Raw genomic sequence first — 12,396 nt, forward strand, 5'->3', positions numbered from 1 at the left:
AGAGGGTGTTTGCTATGACCAGTGCATTCTCGCCACATGACACGATTGAGGAGTAGAAGGATGTGCACTCATCTTCTCCTGCAAGAACTCCAAAATCACAACTCGCTGCTGAACAACCACCAACAGGAGAATGTTGGATCCCACCAAAAAGAGATATTCCACGTCCAAGGGCAAAGGAGAAGCCCCAGTAAGATGGCAGGAAGGGTGAAGCACGTTTAGAATCCAAACCCCGTTCCTGCCAGAGACGCCTGGAGGTTCACACACAGCCTTGTGTGCACCGGGACCCAGAGGCCCCCTCAGCCTGAGCCAGGGCGGCGTCTGAGCGCTTCCCAAGGAGGCTGGGCCAGGAGCGTCTGCCGCAGGGGCAGGGGCGCGGGTGCAGCAGACCTGTGCACACAGCCCGCAGCACAAGCCCTCTTGCAGAAGGTCGCCATTAACCCCAGCATAGCGCTGCCGAGAGCAGACGACCCACAAACTGCAGGATAATTATACCAAAGAAATTCTTGCACTGTTAAGAAAGTTCTAGGACCCACAACAGATTCCCTAACCTGGGAATCTGGCAAAGGGACTGAGAACCCCCTAGTAATTTGACTTTGGAGTGGGATTTGATTACAGAACCTACACAGGACTGGGCAAACAGACTTTGGGAGGGCACAAACAAAACCTGGTACGCACCAGGACCCAGGAGAAAGAAGCAGTGACCCTGCAAGAGACTGACCCAGACTTGCCTGGGAGTGTCCAGGAGTCTCCAGGGGAGGTGTGGGTTGGAGGTGGCCTGCTGCAGGGTCAGCAGTACTGAGTGCAGGCGTTTGTGCACGGGACTTCTTGAAGGAGGTCTCCATTATCTTAATTATCTCCACCATAATTTTGTCTCAGATCAAACCACAGGGAGGAAACACAGCCCCACCCATCAACAGAAAACTGGATCAAAGATTTACTGAGCATGGCCCCGCCCACCAGAACAAGACAGTCAGTCCCCCACAGTCAGTCTCTCCTAACAGGAAGCTTCCATAAGCCTCTTATCCTTATCAGTCAGAGGGCAGAAAGAATGAAAACCACAATCACAGAAAATGAATCAAACTGATCACATGGACCACAGCCTTGTCTAACTCAATGAAACTACGAGCCAAGCCATGTAGGGCCACTGGAGATGGATGGGTCATGGTGGAGAGTTCTGATAACACATGGTCTGCTGCGGAACGAAATGTCAAACCACTTCAGTATTCTTGCCTTGAGAACCCCATGAAGAGTATAAAAAAGCACTTAAAGATGAACTCCCCAGGTCGGTAGGTGTCCAATATGCTACTACTAGAGATCAGTGGAGAAATAACTCCAGAAAGAATGAAGAAAAAGAATGAAGTTGCTCAGTCGTGTCTGAGTCTTTGCGATCCCATGGACTGTAGCCCACCAGGCTTCTCCATCCATGGAATTTTCCAGGCAAGAGTACTGAAGCGGGTTGCCATTTCTGCTCCAAGCGATCTTCCCAACCCGGGGATCAAACCCAGGTCTCTCGCATTGCAGGCAGACACTTTACTAATCTGAGCTACCAGGGAAGCCCAGAGGCAAAGCGAAAACAATGGCCAGTTGTGGATGTGACTGGTGATGGAAGTAAAGTCTGATGCTGTACAGAACAATATTGCATAGGAACCTGGAATGTTAGGTCCATGAATCAAGATGGCAAGAGTGAACATCAATATTTTAAGAATCAGTGAACTAAAATGGACTGAAATGGGCAAACTTAAAATCTTAAGGCTACTGTTTTTGCACAAGTATTTCAACTTAAATTTAACAAAGTTTAGTTTTGAAAGCCAATAAAATAATTCAAATATTAATCTCTACATACAAAGAATATTATCATTACTGGAATAAATAATGAAAGATTATCTAAACTGGGTGGGATTATAATATACATTGACAGTAATCAAACCATGTCGTATTGGCACAAAGACAGAATCAAAACCCACATAAATAAACCATGTCATATAACTGATATTTGAAAATTTTAATATTTTTGTAATTACGTAAATATTAACCAATATTTATTTTGTGCTTACTATGTCCTTACTCGGAGAAGGCAATGGCAAGCCACTCCAGTACTCTGGCCTAGAAAATCCCATGGATGGAGGAGCCTGATAGGCTGCAGTCCATGGGGTCGCTAAGGGTCGGACACGACCGAGCGACTTCACTTTCACTTTTCACTTTCACACATTGGAGAAGGAAATGGCAACCCACTCCTGTGTTCTTGCCTGGAGAATCCCAGGGATTGGGGAGTCTGGTGGGCTTCCGTCTGTGGGGTCACACAGAGTCGGACACGACTGAAGTGACTGAGCAGCAGCAGCAGCAGAGCATGTCCTTACTATGTTCCTTATTTTGGAACAGACTGGTTCCAAATAAGAAAAGGAGTACGTCAAGGCTGTATATTGTCACCCTGCTTATTTAACTTATATGCTGAGTACATCATGAGAAACGCTGGGCTGGAAGAAGCACAAGCTGGAATCAAGATTGCAGGGAGAAATATCAATAACCTCAGATATGCAGATGATACCACCCTATGGCAGAAAGTGAAGCGGAACTAAAGAGCCTCTTGAAGAAAGTTAAAGAGGAGAGTGAAAAAGTTGGCTTAAAGCTCAACAATCAGAAAACTAAGATCAGGGCATCTGGTCCCATCACTTCATGGGAAATAGATGGAGAAACAGTGGAAACAGTGTCAGACTTTTTTGGTGGGGCGGCTCCAAAATCACTGCAGATGGTGATTGCAGCCATGAAATTAAAAGATGCTTACTCCTTGGAAGGAAAGTTATGACCAACCTAGATAGTATATTAAAAAGCAAAGGCATTACTTTGCCAACCAAGGTCCGTCTAGTCAAGGCTATTGTTATTCCCGTGGTCATGTATGGATGTGAGAGTTGACCTGTGAAGAAAGCTGATCGCCGAAGAATTGATGCTTTTGAACTGTGGTGTTGGAGAAGACTCTTGAGAGTCCCTTGGACTGCAGGAAATCCAACCAGTTCATTCTAAAGGAGATCAGTCCTGAGTGTTCACTGGAAGGATTGATGCTAAAGCTGAAGCTGAAATACTTTGGCCACCTCATGCGAAGAGTTGACTCATTGGAAAAGACTCTGATGCTGGGAGGGATTGGGGGCAGGAGGAGAAAGGGACAACAGAGGATGAGATGGCTGGATGGCATCACTGACTCGATGCATATGAGTTTGAGTGAACTCCAGGAGTTGGTGATGGACAGGGAGGCCTGGTGTGCTGCAATTCATGGGGTCGCAAAGAGTCAGACATGATTGAGCGACTGAACTGAACTGAACTGATGTCCTCATAACCCTTTACAATAGGGTTTCTCTGTAAATAGTGTATTGGGGCAGGGGGGACAATAACTGTTGGGTGGGTGTAATCCTCTGTATTAGAGGATATTCAGCAGCACCCCTGATCTTTACTCATGAGATTCCAGCAGCATCTCCCCATCCTCCAGCTGTGACAATCAAAAATGTCTAAAACATCTAGAGACATCATCTCATGTCCCATGGAAGACAAAATTGTTCTGGGTTACAAATTAGTACTTTTACATAGTTGCAACCAATTTCTACCTGCACTACTTGTTATGGTCTGATGTTTTCCAGTTGATTAACATCCACCACACTATAGGAAATACATTCTGCAAAATCACACACTTAAATAGCACTTATGAAAGGATAGGACGAAACTTTAAAGACCTATGAACTTGGTAACCAGAGCACTTAAAAAAAAAAAGTAACAATCATAATAAAAATACCACACAGTTAAATCTCTACTGACATTTGCACTAAGCACAAAGGTCAGTCAGTCCTTTATCTCCTTAAACCCTGGACTTCTACTTCCTCCACTGAGATGCAGGTCACTGTGTACAGTTTCAACAAAATTGAAAATAAAATCTAGGGTGCACGTTTTTACAAATACTGGGGAAAAAATTTTTCATCCATCTGTAACTCTAAGATGACACATATACTTTCAACACAGTGAAAGCACCCCCAGTCTTTGAGGATACTACTTGCACTGGAGGATGGTACTTTAGTAGAATTTTCATGTTTTATTTTTCTTAAACGCTCTTCATCTGTGAGAATAACTGCTTGGAAAGGCCTAAGATAACCGACATAATTTCCACACTATACTGATACTTTTCTATTGACTGACTGTATATGGGTTAATTCAAGTTTTAAAAGCATATTAGGACACATCCTAAATTCCCAAATACAGACAGGAGCTACTTACTTAGTAGTAGCAGGCAGCGGTGGCCCAGCAGAAGCAACTGTAGTATCTAACACTAAGCAGCGGGCGCTATGCTAAATGCTTTACAAGTTACTTCACTTTATCACCACAACACTCTGATGTATTTTAGAAAAAGGAATGGGAACTTGGAGAGGTTAAATAATTCTCCCAAGGTTATTCAGCTAAAATACAGTGCAGTCAGATTTCACCCAAAATTGTGAATCCAAAGTCATTTTCCTTTAATAATTTAATGTTGTAATACTTTTTAATTTCTTTCTTAAAATTCCAGTGTTACACGTAAATAATAATTCAAAACTTACTACATATGACATCTTTTTCTTTTGAAAATTCTTTAGGTATTTATTCAAACTCAATAAAGATTTTAAATCTCAAAGGCAACTTTTACCTTTGTTTGCAAGCTATATACTCATTTTTCCAGATCTTAAGAGTTTGTTAGACAGTGGGTAGCCGTAAATGAATTTTTAAATTCTGAAGCCACAAAATAGAAATATTCACCAGCAAAGACAAATGCCACAACAATGTCTTAAAATTCACCAGGACACGTTCACAAAGAAAGCAAGCCTGTAAAATATTCTGGCATAAGCCTGATGCTTCCACCTACTTAGGATATTAATTCAAGTTCTACATCCCATGCCAATGCATACTGGAATCTGGCGATTGGTCTAAACATATCCACTTAAGAGGAGCAAAAGGGTTATTAGTAAGCACAGACTGCATCAAGCCCTAAATATCTGTTCTTAAACATGATGTTTTCTACTAATTGATTTCTCTGCAAACAGCTACTAGCTGTGTATGAAAGTTTCTATGATGGCAATGTCTGTGTTTTTCAAATGTGTTTAACTGACAGTGTATCTATCTGCCACCCTAACTCCTCCTCAGAAAATACATTAATTAGAAAAAGGAGTCTATTAGGACTTCCTTGGTGGTCCACTGATTAGGAATCTGCCTTCCAAAGCAGGGAATGAAGCTTAGATCCCTAGTCGGGGAACTAAGATCCCACATGCCCAGAGGCAACTAAGCCACGTGCAGCCGAAATAGAAAGAAGCTGGCATATCACAACAAAAGATCCCAATTCCCTAAAAAGAACCGACACAGCCAAAATAAATATTTTTAAAACAGTGTGTTCTTCAAATCTTGCATCTACTTGGTTGTCTAATTACAAGTGGAAAAAAAAAACACTTTGGATATGTTAAATGCTTCCAGTTGAAATAAGAGTCCAAAATGACTTTTATTTATGATGAAAAAAATGCAGTGCTTTTCACTGTTAAGGATGGGTACCTACAAACAAAGCTAATAATAAGTTACAAACTTTAAAATAAACTTAACAGAAATAGATAAAATCTATAATAAAGCAAAACAACCAAGCAAAAGACTTCCATAAATCCAAAAGTAGTGTTCCACAGAGAAGGACATTTCAAAAATCATGAAAATGTCTGTTCTCCTTAAATTAACTTAAGAATTAACTGCAACTCACATAAAACTAGGAAGGAAGGTTTTTTTTTTTCCAAGCTTGGAAAAGTAAGAGTGGGAACTAGCCTCACCAGATATTAACACGTACTAGAAAGCTTCTATAATTAAAACAGTGAGTAATTACAGCATAAACAGGTCAGAGTAATAGAATACAAAACTCAGAAGTAGAACCATATACTGTAAAATATTATAAAATAATCAATCACCTCCCAAAGTAATGTTAATGTTAATACAATTTCAATTAGAATCCTAATGAAATCTGGAAGAGGAAATTGACATACTGATGATAAACTTCAACAGTAAGGAAAAAAACTATGACATGAGAGCCCACACCCCCCACACACAACCAAGAAATTTTAAAGAACAATTGAGGGAAAATTTGCCCAACCTTTAAACATACACGGAACAGATAAATGTGGCTCTATCACATTATGGAATATTGCATAGAACATAATTTCATGGATGTCTATACATATTTATGTAAGTCTGTGAGATCACGTTAAATTAGTAACAGTGGTTACTAGAGGGTTAGAAGGGGTGATCTAAGGGACTACTACATTTTGTTCCCAGTATAATTACATTTTCTATCATAATTCATACTGCTTGCAATAAAATAAATTTTATGACTTAAAAAATGAGAAAAAGAAAAGGGAAAATAGTGGCAGTCCTTCCAAAACTATATTCCAAAAGACTTCATGATAAGCATGTCTCACTGTGAAGACTAGGGGTTCTGACTGTGCCATGAAGAAATGGGATTCTAAGAGATGTGAAGTATCGAATATGGCCTTCAGATTGACTCAGTGGGCCCTTCTCTTCTATCTCACCCACAACAACCTGACTTTCTTATTGAAGGTGACCTTGTATAGTAAGAAAGCGGTCTATTAACTAAATAACCACCCAGAACACAGCCTGGTAGGCTACAGTCCACGGGGTCGCATAGAGTCGGACACGACTGCGCGACGGAACGGAACACTACCAAGACAAACACAATATTAAAGGCAATTAATACTTGCTAATAAATTATTAGATTATATTAATGAACATTTTGTCACATTTTAAATACAAAGAATGCCTTTGACAGGTAACTGGTGTAATTCCCCAAATGCCATAAGCTGTTAAGAATCACTCCTTTTACCTGAAACAAGAACCTCAAGATTCTCACCCTCAAGAATTTCAAATCCTCACTACGATATACTGTAGAATAAACTATTGCATTTTATATGTGATTTTATTTCCTTAAAATTTTTTTACTTTAAGCTAGGTAGATATGCTTTCCAATTACACAACTCTAACCAGGTTTCAAATTGCCAACATCCGCTGGATCATGGAGAAAGCAAGAGAGTTTCAGAAAAACATCTATTTCTGCTTCATTGACTATGCCAAAGCCTTTGACTGTGTTGATCACAATAAACTGTGGAACATTCTGAAAGAGATGGGAATCCCAGACCACCTGACCTGCCTCTTGAGAAACCTGTATGCAGGTCAGGAAGCAACAGTTAGAACTGGTCATGGAACAACAGACTGGTTCCAAATAGGAAAAGGAGTGCGTCAAGGTTGTATATTGTCACCTTGCTTATTTAACTTATATGCAGAGTACATCATGAGGAACGCTGGGCTGGAAGAAGCACAAGCTGGAGTCAAGATTGCTGGGAGAAATATCAATAACCTCAGATATGCAGATGACACTACCCTTATGGCAGAAAGTGAAGAGGAACTCAAAAGCCTCTTGATGAAAGTGAAAGAGGAGAGTGAAAAGGTTGGCTTGAAGCTCAACATTCAGAAAACAAAGATCATGGCATCTGGTCCCATCACTTCATGGGAAATAGATGGAAAAACAGTGGAAACAGTGTCAGACTTTGTTTTTTTGGGCTCCAAAATCACTGCAGATGCTGATTGCAGCCATGAAATTAAAAGACGCTTGCTCCTTGGAAGGAAAGTTATGACCAACCTTGATAGTATATTAAAAAGCAGAGACATTACTTTGCCGACCAAGGTCCGTCTAGTCAAGGCAATGGTTTTTCCCGTGGTCATGTATGGATGTGAGAGTTGGACTGTGAAGAAAGCTGATCGCCGAAGAATCGATGCTTTTGAACTGTGGTGTTGGAGAAGACTCTTGAGAGTCCCTTATACTGCAAGGAGATCCAACCAGTCCATTCTAAAGGAGATCAATCCTGGATGTTCATTGGAGGGACTGATGCTAAAGCTGAAACTCCAATACTTTGGCCACCTCATGAGACGAGTTGACTCACTGGAAAAGACTCTGATGCTGGGAAAGGTTGGGGGCGGGAGGAGAAGGGGACGACGGAGAATGAGATGGCTGGATGGCATCACCGACTCTGTGGACATGAGTTTGAGTGTACTCCGGGAGTTGGTGATGGACAGGGAGGCCTGGCGTGCTGTGATTCATGGGGTCGCGGAGAGTCGGACACGACTGAGCGACTGAACTGAACTGACTGAACCAGGTTTATAAGAATCGATGCTTTTGAACTGTGGTGTTGGAGAAGACTCTTGAGAGTCCCTTATACTGCAAGGAGATCCAACCAGTCCATTCTAAAGGAGATCAATCCTGGATGTTCATTGGAGGGACTGATGCTAAAGCTGAAACTGCAATACTTTGGCCACCTCATGCGACGAGTTGACTCACTGGAAAAGACTCTGATGCTGGGAAAGGTTGGGGGCGGGAGGAGAAGGGGACGATGGAGAATGAGATGGCTGGATGGCATCACCGACTCTGTGGACATGAGTTTGAGTGTACTCCAGGAGTTGGTGATGGACAGGGAGGCCTGGCGTGCTGTGATTCATGGGGTCGCGGAGGGTCGGACACAACTGAGCGACTGAACTGAACTGAACTGAACCAGGTTTATGCATTTCAGCGGCAATATCATATTTAAAAGTTTTTCAGGTAGGTAGGAACTCATGAGATTTTGTGAGCTGATTTTTCTGCCCACTATAACCTGAAATATCCCTACTTTATTACTTGCTTCAGCATTTATCTTCACATGAGCAATACACAAAATTTTCTAGGCTTTTTATACACTTAGGCTTATGCTCAGTGCTCAAGAATCACACACTTTAAAAAAAAAAAAAAAGATATCAGAACATTCCCAGACGGTTAGCATTTGGAGCTTTCACTGTCATGGCCCAGGTTCAGTCCATGGTAAGGGAACTGAGATGGCACAAGCCAAAGTGTGGCCAAATTTTTTTTTAATTAATTGATTAAAATAAAAAATTAAAATACTTCAATAAATATATATATATACAAATTTTAAGATGACATTAAAAATATAACACTGTAAATCAACTATACATCATAAAATATATTCAAATTTTTTCTATAAAAAAGAAGAGAAAAAGAGCCACACAATCAGTAGTTCAGACGGTCCTACATTTTAAAAAGTCAAATAAGAGACAGGGCGCTCAGGGCTGGTGCAATGGGATGACCCTGAGGGATGGGATGATAAGGGAGGTGGGAGCGGGGGTTCAGGATGGGGAACTATGTACACCCATGGTTGATTCATGTGAAAGTATGGCAAAAACTACCAAAATACTGAAAGTAATTAGCCTCCAATTACAATAAAGAAAAAAAAAGTCAAATAATAAAAATAGCACAAAACAGTACATGAACAGCACAGTCTACACAGTTTGAAAAGGGGGGAGATCGGAGTTCAGGGAGGAGAAACAAAGGGCGACTGAGGGGATGGAGAAGGTGGGCCGGGTGCTGCTGACACACGCACTAGGGACAGCGCTGCTCTTGTTCTACGTGGAGATGGACCTGCTGAATATCTCACAAAGGGCTACACATGTGTCCAAAACCCAAAGAACTGCACACAAAAGTGGGTGAAATGCACTACACATAAAGTATACCTTAACTGAAGCAAGGAAAAAAAAATCTGTAAATGATTACTTGGAAGCCAATTGTCATTTTGTATAAAATTTCAGACACACCACCTTACAGCTTAGCAATTTCATTTCTGGGAACGTGTTTTCCAGTTATATCCAGAGTACAGAATTATCCATTATCTAAAAGATACTCAGTGCACTTTTGTAAAATTTAAAAATCAAATGCTTTCAAAAATAAAACAATAAAGTCTAATATCAAACATTAAGGACTATATAAATATCTGAAATTATTTTGGGAACACAGGTTGATTTGTACAGATCAGAATGCCAATCCATGCAATCTCTCAGCCTATAATGAAGAAGAAAATGGCACTCCACTCCAGTAATCTTGCCTGGGAAATCCCATGGACAGAGGAGCCTGGTGGGCCATAGTCCAAGGGGTTGCCAAACAGCAACAGCCTACAATAAACCGGTTCACTACTTACAATCTCTTAAAAAAAAAAAACTTCTAAACACAGTTGAGTGCAGACATGGCAATCTGTTCTCAAAGCTTAGTCATTACTGACTGACCTTTCCAGGTACTTAGTTCATAAAAATACAGAAGTCTGCAACTTAGTATTATCCACAGCCACCCATCTGCCTACCACTGACAATGATAACCCACCAAACACAGTGTGTACTATGGTTCACAAACTCTACCCTGAGTGGATCTAACTTTTCTGCATATAGTTCCTATAGGAAAGCACGGTAAAGAATGCAAAGTATAAAAACCGTAGGAATAATTTCTAAACCTCTCTATGACAAAAATTCTAAATTTCTATATAACAAAAATAAATAAAACATTTTTTAAGTAAGGAGGTAACACGTGCAATACTCATAGACAAATACTTCTACATTTGTTTACCTTTAATGATGGACAGGGAGGCCTGGCGTGCTGTGATTCATGGGGTCGCAAAGAGTCGGACACGACTGAGCGACTGAACTGAACTGAATATGCAAAATACTTTCTTGCCAATACATAAAAACTACCAAATAGAAAATACACAAGAAATCTACAGAACAGCTAAAAATAACTAAGGAAAGCATAATTTTAACTTTTAAAAATAATAATAATAAAAGCAACAACAAATGAAAAGCTAATACAATAACACAACAAAATGGGGGCGCTAATAATCTATCAGTGAATGCATCTGATTCGCTCAAACAAAAACTTCAAAAAATTTTGAAGGGGAAAATTGGTATTTTCAATACTTCCAGGAAGCTATGCTTGAAAAATGTTTATGCAGGATAACTATGTGTAAAGATTTTCTAGCAGTATCATTTGCTCAAAATATGTAGGGACTTCCCTGGTGCTCCAGTGAATAAGACTCTGCATTCCCAATGCAGGGGGCCCAGAGTTCAATCCCTGGTCAAGGAACTAAGATCCCACATACTGCAACTAAGCCGTCGCACTTGAGAGCCCATGCTCCCCAACTAGAAAAGCCTGAATACTGCAATGAAGAGCCTGCACACTGCAATGAAGACCCAGTGAAGCCAAAATAAATTTTTTAAAAATGTAAACACCTAAATGTCTATCAATAGGGGTACTGGTAAAGGAAATAAATTATGGCACATGCATGCAGAATTAAAAACTCTACAGTCACGAAAAGATTAAAGTCACTCTTGTCATTAAGGAAGATGCAAAAGATACACCATTAACTGAAAAAAGCAGTTGCAGAGTAACCTGCAACTTGCCACTGTGCAAAGACCATTCCTGAATTGATTATGAGCCATAGCCGTTAACAAAATAAAATATGGGTTTTGCTTTTTCATACCGTTCATGGGGTTCTCAAGGCAAGAATACTGAACTAGTCTGCCATTCCCTTCTCCAGGGAACCATGTTTTGTCAGCCTGCAGACATGAAATTAAAAGATGCTTGATCCTTGGAAGAAAAGTTATGACCAACCTAGACAGCGTATTAAAAAGCAGAGACGTTACTTTGCCAATAAAGGTCCATCTAGTGAGTCAAAGCTATGGTTTTTCCAGTAGTCATGTATGGATGTAAGAGTTGGACCTTAAAGAATGCTGAGCACTTTTTAGATAAGACTCTTGAGAATCTCTTGAACAGCAAGGAGATCAAACCAGTCAATCCTAAAGGAAATCAGCCCTGAATATTCATTGGAAGGACTGATGGTGAAGCTCTAATACTTTGGCCACCTGATGCAAAGAACTGACTCCTTAGAAAGCAATGATGCTGGGAAAGACTGAAGGCAGGAGGAGAAGGGGATGACAGAGGATGAGATGGTTGGATGGCATCACCAACTCAGTGGACATGAGTCTGAGCAAGCTCCAAGAGTTGGTGATGGACAGGGAAGACTGTGCAGTCCATGGGATCACAAAGAGTCAGACACAACTGAGTGACTGAACTGAACTGAAATACGGGTTTGGAATGAAGAAAAGGGTGTGATGTTCATTTTCTACACTACACTTTGTGTTTCATTTTTTTAATGTTAAGAATGTTTTACTTTTCAAATCAGAAAATAAAGATTTTAAGTATAGTTAGGACAGAAAAAAGAAAAATTAAGTCTTGCAAGGAAGATATGTTTTTAAAATGTAAAGTTCTGAATCTCTCTGTTCTACAAACTTCCCAGTTCAGCCAAAATCCCCACCAGAATGCAAGTGTTCACTAGATTCCACGGCTACCTCAGATAGATGATGTGAAGGCACACAAAATCTCAAAGCATGAGTCTGTCACATTAAAATACAAGTTCAACAATATTAACACTCTTAAAGATGTATTTAAAAGAAAAACACAGGTAGAAAACTCATGAAAAT

General features: G+C 40.4%; 1 protein-coding gene across 10 annotated transcripts in view; it reads right to left on the reverse strand.

Moving 5' to 3' along the window:
• Positions 1 to 12,396, reverse strand: part of MTA3 (metastasis associated 1 family member 3) — a 222,724-nt gene that overhangs the window by 78,161 nt on the left and 132,167 nt on the right. The window lies entirely within an intron of this gene.

The sequence above is a fragment of the Moschus berezovskii genome, chromosome 11 (genome assembly GCF_049115385.1).
Source record: "Moschus berezovskii isolate FMDL1 chromosome 11, NW_MosBer_1.0, whole genome shotgun sequence".
NCBI lineage: Eukaryota > Metazoa > Chordata > Mammalia > Artiodactyla > Moschidae > Moschus > Moschus berezovskii.